The 23,663-nt window shown below is 40.5% G+C and overlaps 1 protein-coding gene and 1 long non-coding RNA gene across 2 annotated transcripts in view; both read right to left on the bottom strand.

Annotated features, from left to right (window-relative positions):
- The window catches only part of PAG1 (phosphoprotein membrane anchor with glycosphingolipid microdomains 1), a 112,487-nt gene that overhangs the window by 72,747 nt on the left and 16,077 nt on the right, over nt 1-23,663 (bottom strand). The gene's annotated exons all lie outside the window — the stretch shown is intronic.
- Nucleotides 14,088-20,372, bottom strand: LOC135411882 (uncharacterized). Its single transcript, XR_010429366.1, has 2 exons — nt 17,324-20,372; nt 14,088-14,380 (listed from the first exon to the last, which is right to left on the bottom strand). It is a non-coding gene; the product is annotated as an uncharacterized LOC135411882 (long non-coding RNA).

Raw genomic sequence — 23,663 nt, 5'->3', positions numbered from 1 at the left:
GCTTTGATCTTGCTATCATGCAGCAGCTCCCAACTGAAACAAGTGACCTCATGGAGACTCAGAGGGAACAGGGATCACTCAGCTCACAAAGGGTCTCCTCACATCAGACATGCTTTTTCATACTCTATTTACTTTCAGGCTGGACTGTGTGAAATATCAAATCTCTCCATCTAATGGGATGGGAGTTATCAGCTCCTCAAAGGTTCACACTTCTCAGCTGTGGACAGGACAGTGGGATAACTGCTCCCACTGAGACTCTGCTGATTCTGGTAGGGTGATGCTGAAATTCACCTCAGTTCTCTGAAGAACATCCAACAGTGAAATAACTGAAAGAAAATTAGCCAGCATACATCACTGACAGCTTTCAGACATGGAAAACACTACAAGAAAAAGCCTCAGCCAATGTATAGGGGTTTTGTGACATTTGCCATTTCTCTCAACAGTATGAACTAAGCCCCAGTAAGCATCAAGTGAAGAATGAGTTGGTTGTCCTGGCTAAGCACTGAGCTTAGATAGAGGGATAGAAGCTAACAAGAAAAATTATTGAAAATGCATCATCTGTTGACATTTTCCAACATGCAGTGACCTTTCCAGTACCATTACATTTGGCTTTACAGCACAATTACACCATTTCAACTCTACATATCGATAAGATCCTCATTATCTGAATCCTATCGAAATCTTTACACTTTTAGGGAGAGCAGAGAAAAAAACCTTATGTAAAAGGTCTGTCTGACACAATATTCAGTTCAGTGACACCACAAAGACCCCCAATCTGATGTTGGGGTTAATTGTTCACACCACTGCACTGTAGCCTAGCCAGGTAAGTAGGGTGCAGAGACTGACCACTAACATGAGGATGACTCCTGATGACAGTAGCAGATTAGCTAAAGAGCACAGAATGCAATACTCAAGGACAAAGCCTAGAAAATCACCCTTAGAATCACAAGCACATCTGCAAACTAGAAATCATTTAATGGTATTTGAGAAGAGTTCAAGCTAATTTATTAGTCCAATCACAAAACCCCATATTATCCCTTGTTTAACTCACCTTATGAGATTATAATGATTAGTTTTGTTTCTGGAAACCTACAAACTTGCTTTGTTTCACTTTCCCTCCTCCACTTACATTTGTTTAATATGCAAAGGTAATGCATTTTATTGAAGAAATAAGGTAGATCTGCATTAAGTCATGTCTGCTTCAGAACTCAGTTGACTCCCCACCAGCTGGAATCTATTATTTGATTAAAAATGCTGTTGTGCCAGCTGCCATGCAGCACGTTTCACTACCCTGAGTCTAGGTGGAATTAAATCCATACTGAAAACGTAGTCTAGCATGAATTAGCCTCTTCTCAATACTAATGCATACCTGGAAAATAAAAGCATATAAAAAAAATGAACCCAGCCCTCCTAGATCTGGCCACCTCAATCTCTAAAACAGAAGGTGTTCAGTGGGGAAAAGCTTCAAATTTCACATATTATAAGGTAGTAATTTCATAAGGCAACATCCTAATTATACCCTCAGGTTTGTTTTTAAAAGTGATCATTTTTATCATAAAAACAAACCTCTTTGAACAGAACCAGTCCTGAAATAAAAAAGTTTCTCAGTCTAAAGCATTAAAAGCTCTTGTATCTCACTAATACAGTGAAGTATTTACTAGAGGAGGGTAATTATTAGAGACTGTGCCCAGAGCAAAAAATAATTTATAGTTAAGTATGTTACTGCTAATTCAGTTGGAATGAGAGACTGTGCAGGGCAAAAAGCCCACGGAATTCAAGAGGGATTTTTGCCTGATGTGAACTGCAGGAATACATGCCAAGAGTGTATGGTGTGAATAAGCACTGAAAATGTTGCTCAGCTTCTTGCAGTGCAAGAACATTAAAAGCTTTAAGGCAATTATTTGCAAAGGTGTGCCTACAAGGCCTGTAAATAGAAACATAGTGACGGTATACTGATAGGACTGATTCTTCCTGTTTTCTTTTACAGTTATCTCAAAGCAAGTTGAAGACTGCAGCTTCAGTAGCTCTGAAAAGAGTCCATTGTTAGCTCTGAAGAAAGTTTATATTCAATGGGATATTTGAAGGTTTCTTTGTTCAATGGATGGCCAAAAAGTTAACAGGTTTTGATGGCTTCAGACAAGATACAGTCTCTTAATACGCAGACATAGGAACATGCAGACGTAAGGCTGAGAGCCCAAGCCCACATCCATTCCTGGTGTTGTCAAGGCAGAGACAGTCCTCAATACTTTATTTAGAAGAACTAGGTAAGTATTATGTGGATATTTAACTGGTTAAACTGATTAACAGCAGTCAATCTAAATTCCCAAGTGCCAGTTACACCATGTATAAAACAGCTTGAAGAGAATACAGCAGGCTTTAGTCACAGTACTGAACATAATTGAGGGGTCAAGTCACTACTGACCCAAGCTGCTGTGACTCGATGGTTGCTTAAACTGAACGAATGCTCTGAGCATGGCAGAGTAGCCCAGTGTCTGCACTACAGAAAGTGCTATCATGATGAGAAGCTTTGCTGACAGTGTCTGCAGGGAAGCAAGCCCCTGCAGCTTGAGTCCCACCGGTACTGAACTGCTCTTGAACCCTGAACATGGATGTCCAGTTCCGACTCTCTGGCGAAACAAAAATAAATGAAAGTTGTTGCATCTCAGAGATCTTCCTTTCAAATATATTTTAATTCAGTTTGGAAAAGCTTGACCTAATACTTCTGGTTTTGTGGTTTTAATTTATTTCCATTCCCTGATGCATTATACGACTTCCTCAATAAGCAAGAAACGTATTATTTCACCTATTTTTAGAAACTAAGCTTTGTATATTTTAACTTTTTACCCAACAACCTCTTTCACACCAGTAGAAAGTATTGTAGTGTAGCCCTCTCTCTGTTTGTTCAAGACCCAATTAGAAATGCATTATGTGTGCACATACTGACAAGCATCCCATAAATACAGAAGACATGAAAAAAATGCTTATGCAGTTCTATTCACTATCTTTTCTGGCAGCATATGCCATCAACTTCAATCCATCATCATCAAATGAGTCAACTCACCATGGATGCATTCCTCTTGTCTATCATGCACAGTGGAGATACTCGCCATGCCAAAGACACAAGTACCTGACCTTCCAACAGTACCTGATTTATTGAGAATACCATGGCACATCTAAAGACATCACATAGGTTTTATACCTCTGGAAAAGAACATTAGTTTCTCCTGGGTATACTTGTTTCAAGAGTGTCATAGATAGTGACATTTAAAACCATTATGTTCATATACACATAAAAAAACCCCACACATTGAGATTTAGCATGATTTTAGGAAGGGAATACCACCAAACTCTGTCTAATAAGAGTACAATGCCCAGAGAGACATTAAAAAATAGATTCAATGGCAATTACAATATTCATATCCCAAATGGCAGCTAAAACTTTATCCTACCCTACACTGGCATGTACTGTGTGTAGGCCCTACATTTCAATAAAAGGAAGCAAATGCTTTTAAGAGCATACTGGAGAGCTTTTATGAGGTATACAATCTACAGGAAGATTATTGTCCCTCAATAAATATTTGATGACTAAATGTGCTATTTCAATTACCATAGTCCTTATTGAATTTAAGAAAGATGCTGAAATTTAACTTAATTTTTTAGAAAACTACTGATGAGTAGCAGCTGTAAGGTATTTTATGTAAAAAAATTCATGTATATTTATATTTCAATAGTACTGGTGTAAAAATCCTCCATACATGTTGCATGTGATTCCAGCGCAAAACCACTTAAATCTATCCAGGCTGATGCTCTCCCAACAGAAGCAGCCACCCTGCCTCAGCCAAAGGCTGTGGCAGTGCATGGAGCCCACAGCTATGCCACACACACGTGCCTGAATGTGTCAAAAACCACACTGCCCTGAAAGCACAGTTCCTGACACCTGTGGTACTGCTTCAGTCTGTCATGACAGTCCAGGCACACACCATGCCCTCACGTGAAAGCTGATGGCCTTGCAGTGGGTGTGTATGAATGGAGGTGTAGGTGAAGGCTCCTATATTACTGATTTTCTGAATATTGCCAGCCCATAGGATTGTGTTGCCTTTCGCTCATAATCTGGAAGGCATAAAGTCACTACAGCAGAAGACCTAAGAAAGTGTTATGATTAAACTGGTAACATAGGTTCTGGCAAAGAGCTCCTACAGATGCTTAGAAAAACACTGAGGAAACGTCCCATTCATACTCAAACTTCCCATTTCCCAAACTCCCGACCTGCAGCAGTGCTGAACATATACCTGCAAATGGAAGCTCTGGGAGATCTGATATGAAATACTAAAGAATGTCACAAACCCTTCTTTTCTTAAGAAAAAAGATACCTGTATTTCAGCTCATACATTTCAAAATTATTAGAAATATTTTAAGAACATTCCTTATTAAGGACATAGGCCATCATTTTTCACTCTTGCCATATGATAACAACATTCGTTTTCCTCAAATGGTGGTGTAAAAAATCCTGTGACAGTTGTGAAGCAATGAGCCATCACAGTTATTTTCTCTTTATTGCATTATGGTAACACAGAATCACAGAATGACAGAATTGCCTGGGTTGGAAGGGACCTTAAAGATCACCGAGTTCCAGCCTCCCTGTCATGGGCAGGGACACCTTTCACTAGACTAGGTTGCTCAGAGCCCCATCCCACTGGGCCTTGAACACTTCCAGGCATGGGGCATCCATAAATTCTCTGGGAACCTGTTCCAGTGCCTCACCGCCCTCACAGAAAAGTATATTTTTCTAATATCTAATCTAAACCTACTCTCTTTCAGTTTGAAGCCATTCCCCCGTGTCCTGTCACTACATGCCCTTGTAAAAACCCCATCTCCACCTTTCCTGGCCACAATTAGGTCACCCTGAAGCCTTCTCTTTTCCAGGCTGAACAATTCCAATGCTCTCAGCCTTTCCTCATAAGAGAGGTACTTCATCCCTCTAATCAATTTGGTGGCCTTCCTCTAGACTCATTCCAACAGGTTGGTATCCTTCCTGTGCTGGGAACCTCATCTAGCAGTCCAAGGCCAGGGCAGAAGCATACTGGAGGTTGGGCTCAGTGAGAATAAAAAAGATTATTCTTGCCCAGAAAGCCATATTTAAATATGAAAAAAAAATGTCCAAAAGTGGATATGGATGGTTGACAAGGAAGTAGGAGGAAACAAAGAGACAGCATCAGTCAACACAAGAGGCAGTGGCTGTAACACATGACTAACCTACTTTTTTTTTTTTTTTCAGGGATTATGGCAGAGGAGACTTTAAGAAGGGATTTAAAAGGAGAAAATGAGGTTAAGTGTGTTGATGTCGGCCCACAGCTCATCCTTAACTTCAACGTAGCAATGAATAAAGCCCACAGATGATGTTTTGAATACACAGCAGGGCAGTGACAAAGTTGATATTGCAGGTGAACTGGAGGGCTGTATGGACGGATGGGCCAGCAGGGCTTTGGATATGAAATCAGACTGCTTCTTAACACCATTATTTTAAGACAGATACACAAACATTACAGAAATGCTCACAAGAAAACAAATTTCTTTTAACAGCAGGTTTGAACAACGTAAAAGGTACACAAGCTATATGTGGATCATGCTTGGCAGGGGACTGAGGGGGGCACTGCTTCATGGCCACGGGCAGCTCTAGGGCTGGTTCCCAAACACCTGTCAGTCACAGAGATCTCTGGAGGAAGAGGCACGCCTTACTCAACAACTTTCACAGTTTATTTTTTAAGACCAGGGCACTGTTAACTATGTTGGTTGTTATAGTGAGTTACTATCTTCCAGTGTCTCCTAAAATATCTGTATGCAACAGTTGGGAACCTCTGTGTTCCATAGCTATTTTGGTCTTTTATAAATTGATTTACATACGCACTAGCTATTTAATTTTGTTAGAAAACATTTAAGGTAGTATTTTTTCTATCATCTCCTAAGTTCACCCATTTACCAAGTTAAAAGAGCAGCACCTAAGGGGTCCATTTGAGCTCAGGAGCAAACTTAAAACACATTTGCCTGTCAGCAGACGACAGTCTCAACAGCAGTGCAGCGTATTATCCAACTGACCCGTAAGATGGACTAGTACTTGCCATCCTCTTACTAAGCCTCTGAAAATATCTGTTTGTTTGGTAAGGCTAGGTGTTTTACCAAAGATATGTTGGCATTAGGTAAATTATTGTCTAGGGAACAAAAAGGTAAAAAATAGAAAAAGGCAATAGACATCACCTTCCCATACAAGAACTTTTTAACAGTGGTTTCCAACTCAACAACTTTTCATCAAAGGTTCCAGCAAAGCATCAGAAGAAATTAATTTTAGGAACACAATAACATCACAAAATTAAGAAACCTCTCTGTGATGTGCTGTACTGTATTCACACAAACCTTAACAAAAAAATGCCTGTTAAAAATATAGCCTATCTTTATTCTGCTTAGTGCTCTTCACTATGTCCTAAAAATTAGTAAGAATCAACACCCCATGGAAAGCCACTCGGTAACATACCAGCTTGCTATGTATCTTGCTACTGTCACAAATCACTATAGGCTGGAAAAACCCACCGAGTCCCAGCATCCTGATAACATGAATACTGTGCCCCATCCAGCCCACTCTTTCATCTGTTGTGAGCGATTCCACCAAGCAGCACCTGGCTCAGGGAGACTGGCACTGCTTTCCAGGCTCCACCAGCTACAGGGATGACGTCCCCACTGGCTCAAAGAGAGATGCTGTGCTCACATGAAGACCCAGCTGCTCAGAAAGGAACTCGATGTGCATGTGTCAGCTTGAAACCAAATTCCACCCCACAACTGGGTAATTACACTCCCTTCACACTACAGCATCTTTTAAGCTTTTTGTAAGACGTAACTCACCCAACAATAAAATAAGCCTGTTATTATTTGTTAAATATGTTAAATAAACCATGTCCTAAAAGTAGCCACTTTCTCCGCTGACTAGAACTGAGCCTTGGGTGACCAGCTCTGGTCCACACATCCTCCATCTGAGTGTCCTGAAGAGCACTCTGGGCTGGCGAAGCGGAAAATGAGTGTATTCATGTTTTAATGCTTTATCTGGGGGTGGGTACTCTTCTGCTGTCAAAAGCAGAGTGATGTTCCTGACAACGGTAATGATGCAACTAAATTAAGAAAACAGAGTTTAGAGAGGCAGAGAGATGCAGCTGAGTTTTTGATGAACAAACATCATTAACCGAATGGCTACCAGCTATCTAAATAGATTAAAAGAATTATTATTACAGCTGTAGTTTAATACTTTGGAAAAGTGACATTTAAAGTCACTACGAAAATTCAGTCATCTGTAATGCTATGCAGTAAATTTGTTATTTGAAACCTACTAGTAAATACATGGTAATTCTTGCAAGTCAATGGCAGCATTCAAAAGTATTGGTGAGAACAAATACAAATGCATTTTTTTTGAAATTTACTATTTTTATGACTTCATGTTCTCATCAGAACATGATCATCTCTCAGGCAACTATAAAAAATGTGTCCACTACAACATGTATAATAGCCCAGAAAAATGTCACTTTTGTTACACTTTCTTCAAAATGAAATTGGATTTTCAAATCCATGAAAGACAGGCATATGAAACACACTGCTACGCTTTCCCAATGCCATCATATGTCAGTACACTAAACGTGAAAGTTCATAAATTTGATTTCCATGAAGATTCCAGTGAGGTATCACAGTTTGCTCTTTTTTTCAAAGCCCTACCATTTCCTGGGGAAAAAAAATTCAAATGTCTGCATGTTTCAGGCACTCCTGCTTATTCTGGACAGACGCAGATTATGCTGTCCTAGTTGAGTGATTTAAAATTGCATTTATTGTGATGTTTCATGATTGAAGAAGTCAAAGCCTTCCCTGGGGAAAACAACTATAAGGTGCTCTGCAATCCAATTTAAGGAATACATGTGAATTTAGCTTCATGAGGTTAATGTGTGCCTTGGTTTCACTGTAAATAACACAACCTTCTTATTAACCAAGAGAAAGACATTAATTTTCATGTCTATAGAGTAGAAATGAATTAATTTCTTACATTTCCCCTCCCCACTCAAAATACACAAAGCAAACTTTGAAATTCCCACCCCCATATATATATCCAAGAACATTCAGGTTCAAAGTCAAGTCCTAGAAAGTCAAGAAATGCCAGAACAAATTTAGTTCAGTTCCCTTATCCTTATACATTAAGATGAAATATTTAATTACATGATAGCATGCTATTTCTTGACTGCATTATCTGTGTTTTAAAATACAAGAAACAAATTCCATAGTGGCCTGATCGGACCAGATGTTCGAATGTCCATCTCATTTCAGATATAATACTTCAATAATCATTTATCTTGCTGAGAAAAGTATAAGGGCAGACTAAAATTTTCCAAAGATTACCTGTGAGTTTATCTTTTTCAGTAGAAAAAACTTTATTGAAAATAAAATATATCTTCCACCAGAAAATACTGCTTGATAGTATGCTGTGATCTAATGTTGAATGAACAAAACCAGAACAAATTTCAGGCAAAAACGTTCTGCCTGTTTTTTTTTTCAAACGGGTCTATCACAATGACTAGCTTATCAAAATATTTCAATTCACATTCTAAAAATACCAGCTATTTATTATTTTAATCTGCTGTACAGACATCAGTCTAACACTCAATTAGAGTAAGTGGTGATGAATCATGCACATTTTGGGAATATCTTGGCTCTCTGAACAACGTTTGGGTTCTAAATCTTTATTGATAGAAATATCTTACTTCCAACAGAAATCTACATACAAATGTGCAAATCAGGGCTGGAGCAGCAAGCTGGTGTTATGGCTGAGGGGCTAGCTGCCTTTAATACCTACTTCCACCTTGGCTCGGGGAATTGGAATAAAGATGAATGAAAATTTAGGCCAGCAGTTTTAATAGTAACTATTTGTTATTTAAATTTCCTGTTCCACACTGAGTGATTGCAAGAATGTATGCTCAGAATTAAAAGGCTATTCTTTAGCATCAGCACACTGATTTCTTAGGGTCCTTGCAAAGCTTTTTACATTGTTTCTGGACCACAGCTCTACACCCCTCTAACTGCCTGTCAGACATCATTTCTGCTTTATGAATAAATGATATGATGCCCAGGGGAAACGTTGGGCTAAGACAAAAAAATCAATATGTGTCTAGCACGTATTAGGCAGTTGTTCAGCTGAAATCTTGTCTCAAATATGTGGAGTAATTTTAATAACAAAACAAATTCTTTCTACACTGAGCTTAAAAGAGGGTTATTGAAAAAGCACTACCACTATGTCACTGTGTATCCTATTTAAAGATTAATAATATTATACTCCTAAAATATTAATAATTCTGATTGCAAAGTATTTGGTGATTATTTCTCTACAGATTCCAAATATTCATGTTACAGAAAAATGGTAGTAAGTGATTTTTTACTGTATTCCTCTTGGAGTAGTGCTGGTGCACATCTGCACAGTAAAGCTGTTATTAGAACTGACATTTTTTATTTTAAGAACATCTTCCAAAATTGCCTTTTTTTTTTTTTTTTTTGCAGAGGGCCTGGTATCACAACTGAAACAAAAGCAGGGTAAATTAATCATTCATGCAGCTCTATAATCATCCTAGTCTTTCCTGCAACATAAGCCTATTTTTGCAGTCGGTGCAGTTCTTGGTTTCTGGGTTCAGACACCCACCACCCACAGATGCAAACCCATCGCAGGAATGTTTGAACCACTCCACTTCTGCAGGATTGGTCTAAATAAACAAGCCTAACTCCTGTCACGAGGCAGCTCTTAAATTCCTTTGCATTATGTCCGAGAAGGGCTGGTTATGTTAAACGTACCATATAGCAAGCAGCATCATAGTAATCGCTGCTCACTTGCTTTACCACACCTTATTTGCACAAGCTTGTCTCCTACACCTCCTTCCTTCCATGTGTCCTTCATCACCAGGAAAGCTCAGGCTGTGCTAGGCAGCAGCACTCGGCCCCTGCTGACAGCACATCACTTCCCTTCCCTGTTCTCAGATGGGCAGCGGGGCTGAAGTCTCACTGATCCTCTCCTCCTCAAAAATGTCACATTACCACCATGTTCCTTGAAAACATAGACCTCATGCTGGAAAACTGTGAGGAGATGGACAGGTTTTTTTGGGACAGGGGGCAAGCTGCCAGTGCTGCTAGCAACCCTGAAAGCCACACACACCCCAGGCTCAGCAGCACGCCCAGGCAATCAGCAAAAGGGGATGAAAATGAAGAGGGAAAGGCAAGCTACCATGCTGCAGTCAGACCCAAGGATGACCTCCGAGATCCCTGGTTCCAAGTCACCAACATCCAGCCCAGCAACATTGCTCTCAAAGGGTTTTTTTTCACCCCCCTGCTGTTCTGCAGACCTTTTAGTGCAGATCCTCCCCGTGGGAGCGTGCTGACAAGGCGGCTCCTCCTGCTACGTTCAGTATAATGAAAAGCACAAACTTCATGTATTTATGACCCTCTCAGATTGAGAGGCTGCAGCTGAGTGCCCTTGCCTGGGGGTGCTTACTCCTGCAGGAGAGCTGGCCATCTGGAAGGGCAATCTAAAGAAAGCAGAGGGAAAACCTGACATCTCAGGGAAGGAAACCTGCAGACGTGCAGAAGCTGCTACTGATGGTGGCGGAGATATGACATGTCTTGAGGCTCACACTAGCCAACGTGATGGAGCCCATTAGCATCAAAACCAAAAGAAAACGCTTTTACCGACTCAAAGAAAGTGAAATGATAAAGATAAGGAGAGGGGACTTTTAAGAAAAAAAGAAAAAAAAATTCCAGCAAGCCCATTAAAAAACAAAAAAAGCCAACCCATCCCCCAATACCCACACAGGCAAAAAGGAGAAGGCTCAGGCTGAAACTTGTATGGATTTCTATTTATGCTGAATATTTACAAACCCCCGGCCTTCAGTGTTCAGCGGGAAACAGCCAGGATGGAAACTGAAAGCAGAACAGCTACTCCTGAGTAACTTCCAACACAGGCAAGCTGCAAATTGTACACACCAAACCCTGTGTCCCGTGCACCGAAGTCACTCTGAGAGAAGTGCCCCTTCATCCCCTCTTGCTGCCTTCCTGTCAAGGGGCACAGCCAGGTCCCTGACAGCACTCCCTCCATCTTCAGGAGTGCTCCGATGCCAGCAAGCCCTCTCTGACTGGCACCCGGCTCACGCGTTTTCATTCAGCCACAGGCCTTGTTGCCTGTGCCATGCCAACAGCAAGCCAGACAAGCCAGAGCAGAGACATTGGGAACATGGGCAGACCAGGGTGATGCTGAGCCATAGCCACCACACGTGAAACAAACCAGTCCTGCATGTTCTCATGAGACATAAGTTGCAGGGGAGGGACCTGCAAACACTTCAGCTGTTCTGCTACAGAGACCTACCCGAGAGACCCTGACCCTGCTCTGTAGGAGGCGTGTGCAGGGGAAGCACCCAGGGCAGGGAAGCTCAGGGGCCATGCACCCAGAATAAGATAACCCATTGGTCACAAGGTCACATGGTTTTGAGGGATAAAAAGAGTGCCGGGTTTGAATAAAGTCTCTTTGATTACCATCGCATCGGGGAGCAGACTCCATTTCTTTATTATATAAAGACCCCACGCGACACTGCTCTTCAGCCCTAACCACACCTACAACAGCGAATCTGTGTTAGACACCATTCCACTGCTTCTAACAAAACAACTGCACAACACGTATTTCTGCCAGCCCTCAGAGGACAGGACCACTTGACCTTAGACACTTGAGCAATGACCACTCGACTCACACTTTCTTATCCTTTCTATGCTATTTAAATGAGTAATTATGCTTCCTCAAACTGACTGGCTGTAAACTCTTGACTGTAATGTTGAGAGCCTTACTAATCTCAGGGAGGAACCCCTCAGTGAAACACCCAAACACATCTGTGCGTGCAGTGCCTGTTCCGTGCTGACAACCTGACTGGAGTCCTCAATTCAGCAACCTCCTTTATCATCAGTCACACTTGCCTTCCCCATCTCCATCTCAAAGGTACTTCTTTTGGCCACTTTCTAAACCCTCATGGGTCAAATGATCCATGGAAGGGTTGCTTGTTTTCTACAGTGTCCAAAATCTGCCAGGCTAAAGTTTGATACTATTTCACCACCAACCAGCTGGCTGAAAGGATCCTGTCCTCACCTTCCAGCCTCACTCAAGAGAAGTACATCTAGATTTCCAAAAGTTCTGAAAGACTCTAGAACCCCAATAAAATCACCTTTTTTTTTTCAGGTCTAAGATTCTCAGCTTTTTTGAAATGCAAGGATAATGCTCATACAGTTGTGCTCAGAAGGCACTGTATTGCTGCCTAATGCTGATGGAGGATTACATGGCATGATAATGTCTGTTCACAAGTTCTGATTTTCTATGCATAAGTTCAGATTATCCACGTCCTTCAGACATGCATCACAGTCATCAACACATTTTTACTGCAACAGAAAAGAGAGAGGGAAAACCCTCACCTTTCAGAGATGTTTCATTTCCAGATTTGAGTCTCTTTCAGAGAGAATGAGAGTTCAGAACTAAAATTTTTCATCTTCAACAGATTTAAAGACAACTATCACTGTCATTTGGTTTCCACAAGATAAGAGACCACAAGCATGAGTGGTATTAAATTGATTTTACATTAATTTTATCTCTGAGGTGTCTGGTCAAGCCCATGGAATTCTATGTTCATTTTAAAGACAAGTACTCCCAAGAAGCAATGGTTCTATGAACCATATGTTTGTTGTATTTATGCCTTTCTCATGAGCTCAAAATCTGTGACTGAAGCATCTCTGTACTACATACAGGCAATAAAAAGAGACTGAGAGAAGGACTCAGAGTAAATCCACAGAAACTTATAAAACCAGATGCTGTAGCTCAGGAGGCACCTGATCAGACAAGTTGTGGTAACCAAGTACATTACCAGAGACGTGCTCTCCATTTTGCAAAGGAAAAGTTAAACCTGTCTGAGGTTAAAAAATTAAGCTTGTCTGAGTAAACCAAATTTCCTTTAGGAAAAGATATGAACATGCACCAGGTTAGCTAGCACAGTGGGGTTACCCTGAAAATGCTTTGTTTGTAGTATTACCAATATGCCATAATAAAGACCACCTGCTTAGTATGCAGAAGCAAAGCACTGATTCCCCATAAAGTTTCAATGCTAAGAAAAGGACTTGAAATCTTACCAATATTTCTCAACTCAGGCACAAAATGTGTGTGTTACATAAAACCAGGTCAGGTCTGGTCTGGTCCCACATCATGACGTGTTAGTAACAGCCACCCAGCAAGGGCTGGGACACTTGGAATAAAAGATAACTGCAGTGTTTGAAAATTCGCCATCTGCCAAGTGTTGGGAATTTTTAATTATTTAAGTGGCAACCCAATATAAATTTGGTGTTGCTCAAATCTCATCAGACCCTCCAGTAAATGAATATGAGCAACACCAGTCTACATCCTGAAGGCTGGATCTTGTTGGTCTCCAAGCAAAAGTACCAGCTATGCTCTGCAGACTGCATGCCCATGCTAACTTCCTAACCACAATATTCTTTTCTGCATCCAGTGCAGTGGAATAGCTTTTTGTAACTTGAACATGAAATACAAACCCCCAGCAGTCTATTTTGTTTCGTTTCTGTGCATACCCGTATGACCTCATTAGCTATGCTTTAAAACAGCTTTGAAATGAGCAAATTGATGTATAGATCTGTGGCATCTATCACAATTGAAACAGCAGAAACAGCTTTTATGAACCTGGCACAGTGAGCTAAAATGGTAATTTCCAGTGAGGTGGTCATTGCTTTGCTTGACCATGATATATACATATATCATATATACACTGGTCAAATCTGGCCATCACCTGCAGCAGGAAAGCCTGTGCCAGCGCTGCAGGACACATGATGCCTCTCACACAGTTTCAGAAGACAACCAGCTAGAAGACTGGGATGCTGAGGGGTAAGGAAAGACTTTCTGAATGACCATATACAAACCCACATTCAGCTGATTTTACCATTCAGCTGGGACTGGTAGTGCTGCTTTTTTAAGACACAAAAACAACAACTGCATTTTCAAAATGTGTGACATCTTTATTTTATTCATGCACACTGGCACACAGCTCATCATGGATCACAATGTTGTAAACAACAGCTTCTGTAAAATCTATTTGTAACATTGCTGCTACCCAGTTTAATTGCTTAGCACTGGCACTTCCATAAATTACAGGGGTCTTCAGAAAACCAAACTAAAGCCAAGCTGACCAGCACAGGAAACAGAAAGCAGTTGCATAAACAATTATCTTGGAGTCTCTGTAGGGCTTGATGTTCAAATGAGATATAGTATTGACAAACCTTCCTTCTAGGCAAAAAAAAAAAATAATTTAAAAATCACAATTTTGAATTCAGCTATGCAACATGATAAGAATATGACAATATACATTGTTCTCTGGTTCATCAAATTTAAAATCATATTGAGAGAAAAATACTTTAGGAAAAGGTGTTCTTCCCATATTTAAAATACCCAGGAGGAACTAATACAGTCTTTAAACTCCTTTTTATTATTTTTGTCTGTAAACTATCTTCTGGCTTTCAAAGACCCGATAAAGAAGTTAGGCTGAGAATTAGGATATTTTTATTGTCTCACCTATGCAATGTTGCCAATAATACAGATTTCATAGACCAAATAAGAATTAAAAGCTATTATATGTAAAGTTAGGGTTGTTTATATTCCTCCATTTGACAGTATCTTCAGAGAGATTTCTGTAACTGCTTGGGTTTGATGAGTAGAAACTCTTTGTTACCTAGTAATCGTATTGGTTTACTGTCTAAGGAGGGAGCATCCAGGTCAGTGATGAGAGATTTACCAGGAACAGAGAGAGGTAAAGAGGGTGCAAATTTTCCCTCAGCACCAGCCTTGCAACACATGCTTTTATTTACAGGATAACAGAGTGACCATGTGGAGGCAATTTGTCCTGCAATGGCTACATAATAAAAATGACTAACTTATCAGACGGCTTTTTTTTTTCCATTTCCTACATGAAAAATTAACTAGTTTGGTTTGTAAATTGACTTAGGTAGAAGAAAGTACCTTCTGTTCCTTGGGATGTTTATTTCAGATTTAAAGGGTCGTACACGGTTAACTTTGTAGGGAAGTAGCTCACTGAGGTATTGCAAGACTGGTTTAAACCAAAGTTAGAGCAATAAATAAATTAGGGTTTAAAGTGCTAACCTGTAAGATTAGGAAACATAATTACCACTAAAGTAAGCAGAAATAGATATAAAATAGATTATTTCTGAAGGAATATGCTCTTTCTTCTACCCCATTAATTTTCAGTTTCTAAAGCAACTTAAGAAATCAGAGAGACTGTCAGGCTACCTGACTATTTAGACCACAGAAGGATATACTGATTCAATTACTTTCTTTCGATGTAAGCCCAAATTAAAATCGAGATAAGCACATATTACAACTCAAACTTTTTTCACAAAGAAATATTTTTTTTTTTTTTTTTCTTTTAGGTAAGCATTAACCAGTTGTTTTGCTCATTCATATCCATGTGTCTCCTCCCCTTACTGGCATACTCCACTAAAAATAAAGCAGTGTATGCTCCTGGAGAACTGTTGCTTAGCTACATTCTCAATTATCACAATGCTAGCCTTACTCGCTCAGTGTCAAGGTCAAAGCAATTGTTTCTTTACTTTAATGATGGAATTTCCTGTTTATAAAAATCTTATCTGTTTCCTACTTGGTAAAATATTGCACATTCAGTCAATCATTGCTGGGTAGCCCTCCAGAGAGAAACAGTGTGAAAACATAACTGGTAGTGTTCATTTTTGCCATTAACAGAGTGGTTTTTTCCCAACTCCACCCCAAATGTCAGCTGTCTCACACTGACACACAGGCAACCAATTATACCAACACTTTTTTTCCTTCTTTACTGTGGCCAGGCAAGTACAGCAGAAATGCAGTAGTTGTATATTTATTCTTCCTCCCATGCAATGACATGCATAAGTCAAGTTTGCAATTTCTAATTAGCATGTCCTATAGCCAGTGTTGTGGGAAGCTAAAGAAAATAAGGAATTTTAAAACTTTTAAACACAAGAACTTTTAAACACAGGAACTTTTTGGTTCTTTTTTGCCTTGGAGGGCAGGTGTTTGGCTGCAAATACTGCAATTCTCCCCAGGCTAGTCTGGGCTGCTGAATATTTCATAGCCCCTGAGAAACGCAGCTGTAATCAACTTGCAAATAATGAAATGGGCAGCGATAAGAGAGCAGAGGTAAAGTGCACCTTTAGAAAGCATCAGTGCTTTGACTGCTGCTGCAGTCTTGCTGTACCAATTTATCATGTTATTTGATAAAATAATAATGCTATCAACTATGAAATAAAAATGAATGTTACGCCAAAAAAAAAAATTACGGACTGTCTCAGGCAGCCAATGTGAATAGCAAAGAGAAAAAAATCAGAGAGCATACCAAAGGAATCACATTCAAGACTGAAACTCCATTAAATTTATTAATCACATGCCAGTTCCACACAGCCATGTTAGGGTATTAATAGAAAAGTAAATTTACTGAAGTTACTTAACTCAGGAAAAGTTTTATAAATATTAAAATAAAACAGAGAAAATATTTAAGAAGCAATAAACATTTTCATCTCAATTAAAGCTTGTAGAGTAACCCATCTATTGTCTTAACTTCTTTGTAACAGGATCCTGAGGTTTGACATTTGGAACCTTAGCTGTTTACGGTGTACCCTCTGTTATTGTTTGGTGCTGGTGAGCACTGAAAGACAGCAAAAGACCAGCAGTGGGATTACTGCAGTGGCACTTCCTGAAGATATGACATGAGCTATGATTAAGAACTTCATGTTGAAAAACGGGATTGAGCAAGTAGTAGTAATACAGGTAGTAATTGGGTGGATAGCAAGATGTACCTGTGAATTATACAGGGAGGCTCCACAGAAAGTAGTTCTTCACATCACTTCAGAAACCCTGCCCAAAACATGACTGTTCCTAATCTGCCCCAGGTTTCAAAGGAACAAAGCACAGACTGCTTGTACAAACATAAGTTAATGTCACAGATGAGGCTACAATAGTTATGTGGTAAAAGGGGCCAGTTCGTATACAGTGATCCATATGGATGGACAGTGAAAGAACCTACCTGAGTATTTTCTATCAACAAGAAGATCTCTATACACATTTATGAATTTGGATGGAGGTGTGACACAAACTGTCTACCCTGATGTGCCTTGATAAGCACGGATAAATTGGGAAATATATAGTCTACATGTATGAAAGGGCTACCTCAAATGGCTTTCTCCTAACCTCCTCCAGAGCAAAGGGAATGGTGACTGAGGCAAATATGGTCTCACAGACATGACTTTTGTCAACCTCATGGTCTGCTGTGTATCATGAGCACATTCCACTGTACAGCCAGCATCCAAACTGTAAAATAATCAGAAAGAACCAAGTATTTCAGTTGAAAGGGACCTACAACAGTCCAAATGCCTGACCAATTCAGGGCTGACCAAAAGTTTAGGGCATTGTCCAAGTGTCTCAGACACTGATGGGGCTTGGGGCATCAACCACCTCTCTAGGAAGCCTGTTCCAGTGTTTGATCACCCTCTTCATAAAGAAATGCTTCCCATTGTCCAGTCTGATCCTCCCTTGACACAGCTTTGAACCATTTCCCACATATACTATCACTGAATACCAAGTAGAAGATATCAGCGACTCCTTCTCCACTTCCCCTGCTCAGGAAGCTGTAGAGAGGTTGCCCCTCACCATCTTTTTCTCCAAACTAGACAAGCCCAAAGTCCTCAGCCACTCCTCATGGAACATTACTTCTAGCCTTTTCACCAGAAAACTGCCAAAGTTGTAGGCAATTCACAGAAGGTGCCTCCATTAGTTAACTCCTGATGCTCACAAGAACATGCTGAATGTTATTCCTAGAAATTAAAGGAAGGTCTGGATGCAGGACTGTTGGTAGGTTCACATGGAACCCTGCACACTGCAAAGAGAAGTCTTGATGGAAACGTGAGGTTGCTCAAACACCTGTGCAAGCAAAAAGCCAACAACAGTGGGAAATGAAAATTGCTACGCACTTTGAGAAAGAATCTCTCCATGCAGAAAGTTTTCAATTTATGTCAGTCTAATCATCTTTTACATGTTTCAAAAAGTAGTTTGTAGGAACTCAAAGAATCTAAGCAGATTGTGAAAGAAATATTAATCAAATCGATAAACATATCCTCTTCCTTCAGTCCCTTTGCACTTGCTATGTTCTCTGTAAGGATACTTTGTATTTTTGTTTCTTTTCTCACCAGCAACAGATACACAATGTGGACAAGTTTAATACTGCCAGAGAAAATCTGGTGTACACAAGTTCAGTGCCGCAGGGGGAAATCAGCTCTCTCTAACATCCCAGAAACATCACCTGTCACTCTGAAAGAAAGCGGTGTCTCAGGGTGATACTGCACTGGAGTAATTCTCATGCTTTGATAATTAAAGTACTCCTCCTAGTGTTATCTTCCATCTGCCAGAGAAGAGATCACACAGATAGACCTTCCAGCCAGACAGAGCCACCAAAAATTCTCTTTATCTATCAGAAAGCTCAAACGTAACTAAGATGCCCTTATTCATATTCTCCTACTCTCCCTCCTGCAAATACCCAAAGATAAATTACTCAGACAAACTCCCATTTGGACTTCAAATGTCACAGGCAAATCTTATGTAGCTCATTTTTCCTTTCACTTTTTTTCCCAGCATGAAAGAATTATTATTAACTTCCTGGGGATCATGTGTTCATTCTACTACCTTGGAAAAAGTACATGATAGACAGACCTTGAACAACATAAGGCTGCTCTTCAAGTTTACCATTAAAAATTCAAAAATCAGCTTCAACAGCTGTGAAGTTTCTGTCGTACCACCAATCCTTCTCCAGATATCAGCATCCCTGTCTGACCCTTCTATAAAATGGTAAGACCATGGTGATACAGGCTCCTGTAATTTGTGAGGTGTCTTTTATTTTTTGATTTACATACATAGAACCAGTCTTGGAGGAAGGATGATTAGGAGATATACAAATGCACATGCAGTCCTACCATCAAGGGACTCACAAACAATTCAAATTCCAAAGTGGGGCTCTCACTCCTCAACTAACTCTTACAAACCAGCAAAGCAGGCAGCAGTTCACTGCTCATGCATCGCCTCCTCCTCGGACAACTGACTCTACTGGGAGCCTTGTAAAACTTGCAGCATCATAGTAAATCTTTCCAAGACTGCATATTTGCCAACATGTTGTGAAAAAGGACTCTGAAGACATTCAAAGTCAAATTGGCATTTCCTGATGTGAAGGAGGAGGTGAAGCTGGCAGTGGTGCTGCCTGCTACAGCTGTTGCGCAGTTTCCCCCTTCTAGATAATTTTCAACTGTTAAAAAATGTAGCCTCGTGCTAAATGTAATTTTGGGTATCTCCACTAAAACAGTGCATATGTTTCTGAAAATGAAGCCTAAGAAAAGCACTTTTCACTGCCAGAGTTAAAAGGTCTTGGCATCCTTCTTCTTTGAGAAGCTCAAGTATCTCTACTCTTTGAAGACAGAACTTGACATGACCTAAGAAAAAGCTTTATGTCAGAGAGGTGCTTTTTACTGCCTTCTGAAAAGAGAAAGGCATACTCCTGTGAGAACAGGAACAAGAGTAAGGAAATGGAAGAAAAGTAAGGAAAAGCAAGGAAAACTGGGATTGAGGAGGCTGTGAGGAGCCAGCTACAGCTGGTCAGGGTACTGATGTCTCCCATCATAGCTAGTGTTTTCCAAGTACAGCCACAGAAGTGGAAAAAACGACCCTCACCTTCTGCCAGACAAGACAGGGACAAGGTTGGCAAATTGCATGAGATGGGCGGCCAGATCTTTTTGATATGACTGAATAGGAGAAAACATCCACTTAAGTAAACAAATGTCCAAAACTTGCCAGAAATACTCAGGTGCTCTTGTCACTGCAGCTCTTCCCAGATTTCCAGAGACTGGCAAGCAAAGCAGGGGTGTGTGGGCTCCCTTGGAACCCCACATCCAGGTGCTATGATGCAATGGAAGGAGTGAGACAAGGGCTGGAACACCTGCCCCACTCTCACTCTGATGTGTCACATGGACTGTATACCCAGATCTGAGTGCTCATGGGCCCACTAGGCTAGGTGTGCCCTTAATTACTTCCATGGTAACTGATAAGTACACAACCACTCCCTTATGCTGTGTTCTCTGTGCAATTTAATACACAGAACCGGTGTGCAGAGCCCAGGAAAAATCACGGTGAGATTTACTACTTTATTGAAAAAGCTGCAGAAGTAATGCTGCTGATGGCTGCTGCTAGATTATAGATGCATCAGGGTAAAATACTGCTCTGAAAACCTTTCCCATGACCCAGTACGGAAGTAGTTTTTAAAGTGTGCTGGTTTAAAGGCAAATTGGCAGGGGAAATGAACCCAACTCAAAAAGAGAGATTATAAGTCAGAATAACAATTTAATAAAATAATACAATAAGTACGATTATACAGACAAACAATTGGTTTTAACCCACAAAACCCAAATGTATAACCCAGCACTCTGGGGCATGAACAGAGTGGTGTTCTTTGGGTCCCCTGAGTCCAAAGAAAAGGCAGAGGGGAAAACCTGTTGGTGAGAGTGCTGTTGCAGTCTGGTCAAGAGTGGTGGTTGCAGTCTGGTTGAAAAGTGGTGGCTGCAGTCTGGTTGAGAGCGGTGGTCTGCAGTCTTCCTCTGGATCCCACGAGTGGTTAAAAAAGTTCCAAGACTCCAAGATTATATATTCTCCAGTTCAGGCAGGAATGTCCAGTACTTCCCTCAGGGTGGGGAGTTCCACAATGGGTGTGAGGACAGGGGGCATCCTCTTATCTCGCAGGCCTCTTAACACCCAGTTTATAGCCTGAGGAGTCAGGCTGCTCTGAGCAGAGGGTGTAAATGATCTATTGACAACAGTTTCTGGGAAATGGCATGGAAGGCTATAGAATACACAGTTTTGGGTTACACTCATACAGTGATGAACTGGTCCCAGCTGTTCTAACTAGGACATAAAGCAACTCGGCAACACACTTGGATGTCAAAAGCAGCCTCTTAGCTTCCAGAAAAAAGTGGTGGTGGGGGGAGATTTCACCACTGCCTGATGCGGTCATTTCAATAAATTCTAATTCCATATAATCAGCTAGAGCAAGTTGAAGGGAAGATTCTGGGTAGAGGAGAGATAGGAAAGACAAGAGAATAAGCAGCAGTCATTCAAAACCATAGAAGTCAATTTCCTGGCATTCCACCTACCAATGAACTTGAGTGTTCTGTGCCCAAATCACCCTTAAAGCCTCAGGCAACATTTTTTTCAGTCCTCACCTTAGCTAGACAAGTACAAGTGACAGAGATACTGAGACTTTTAATACAGGAAGGTATCCAGCTAGAGTTTTCTACAGTCACACCTTGAAAGAAGTGCAGGAAAATTTGAGCCTTGCCTCTTACTCCTAACACTGACCAGTATAAACACACACCATTAATAGTGGTATCTAATTTATGGGGTTTTCAGGATAAATCAGAATAAGTGTGCAAAAGCTTTCTCCCAGAATTTCCCCCTTTCCTGCAAAGTATGCTTCTGCAATGTGGGATCTAGTTCACAGCTCTTGAGCCAAACAGGTGAGGTCAATGCCTTGTATCTCCAGAGACCTTTCTGTAGCAATATCCCAGTAAATGGGGCTGCATGGCTTAATTCTGAAACAAAGACACCAATTTCAAAAGATCTGGTACTTGTAAGCATATTTTATATCAACTGAGGATCAGATGATTTCCTGCAGATTCAGGAATACTGTTGCTGCAGTTTAGACCATTTTTGGCCCTTTTTTTTTCTACTCTCAATGGTTACTTGCTACCTCAGGCTGCTCCTTTGCCTCCACAGTCCCAACGTAATGGTAATAAATATGAAAGACTGAAGGTCTCCATGTTCTTCTGTAGTAATCCCCCATACTAACTGCATTTTAGTATACTGGAAAGAACTCTCTTCATCTCACAGGGGTTAGTGGGCTGCAAATTATTCCTTTAAAAGTGAGATACAGCAAGATGCAAATAATAAAACGGCTAGTAGCGTAACAGTCAAAGTGCTCTCTTCCCCTTTAGTCTAGACCCATCTGCAAGGCATCAAGGGTATGTGATATATTTAAGAATAGTACCCACACACAGTTCTCTTTACTGTCCTCCTAAAGGCCAAGCACAGACCAGTGCTAAGTTGCCTGTGAAACAGAGAGCACAGCAGATCACTGTCATATGCCAGGATCTTAGCAGACTTGCCTTTAATCAGGCACCACAGTCGAGAGCCAGATCAAAAAAAGTCATCACTAAGAAGATACCCTGCATCTCAGCCACAGAGAGCTCGCTTCAGGAAATCTGCGCCCAAAGCTGAAAAGGTAGCAATTTAAAACAGCAAAATTGGACAGTAAGAGCATTTACCTTTTATCTGAATGTGATTCATGAGACAGCCGTACAAAGTGTCAGACAACAGCAAAGCAGTTCATCTTCTATTGATAACCCAGCATTCCCAAGCCATCAATACTCATTTGAGTACTCCTAAAGTAAATTTAGCTTCATCTTCATTTTTTTCTGTATTGAAAGACTGAGGACATATTCACAGATGTTTATGCAATGGCAAGAGAGCACAGTATTGTATGTTTTATTACACTAGCAAAGCAGAATCTCGTTCAGACACTGCTAGCATATAATTTCTGTCTTTCTTAAAGCTGGAAGGCAATCATTAGCATGTTGGATCTGGCAAGTTCATATTATCTATCTGGTAATTACAGAAAGCTGTACTAGCCTTCAAAAAATACCCACCAACTTCTGCATTTACTACACACCTGATCGAAATACTATCTTCATTACCTAAATTAGCAGATATTTCCCATAAACCATTATTCAGAACACTAACATTCTTACAAAAACATTAAATAATTATTAGAGGCCATATCATCTATTAATTTATCTTCCTTTCCAACCTCAAAATTATAAAACTATGCAATGGCAACCTCAATACAGGAAAACATCTTACTGATGGTGATGACAGACTAAGCTACATGATCCTTTTTCAGGCATTACTAGACCGAATGAACATTAGAACACAACTCTAAGTTTCCAAAATATATTTACCATTAGTCAATGCTATTCACACAGTGGCAGCAAAAATGTGCTAAATACACACCAAAACATAATCTCATTCTCCAGAGACTGCTGCAGAAAAGGACAGAAGGATGAGAGACAAGGGAGTGGGTGAGGGCATACATATGCATATGTGTACAATGGGGGAAAACTGGCCTGTGTCTCATTATTTCAGTTATTCATGCTTTAAGTAAAGGGATTTTAAGTAAAGGCACCTGAGGAGGTGCCAGGAAGATCACAGAAGCTGGGACAAGACAGGTACCAAAGGAGCTGGAAGAACAGAAAGAAAAATCAAACAGAGCAAGGAAAGTGAGGCCAGGGAGGAGAGACCATGAATGAAGAGGGTCAGCCAAAAAGAGTGATTAGGGGCAAAAATACAAATGCAAGGCGGAGACTATGGGGAGCAGAGGGGTACAGTCTGTGAGATGCTTGGTTGCTCTGTTCTCAGCCAG

This window comes from Pseudopipra pipra, chromosome 1, assembly GCF_036250125.1.
Source record: "Pseudopipra pipra isolate bDixPip1 chromosome 1, bDixPip1.hap1, whole genome shotgun sequence".
Classification (NCBI taxonomy): domain Eukaryota; kingdom Metazoa; phylum Chordata; class Aves; order Passeriformes; family Pipridae; genus Pseudopipra; species Pseudopipra pipra.
Note: the sequence above shows the minus strand (reverse complement) of the source record. Positions and strands in the feature narration are given on the sequence as shown.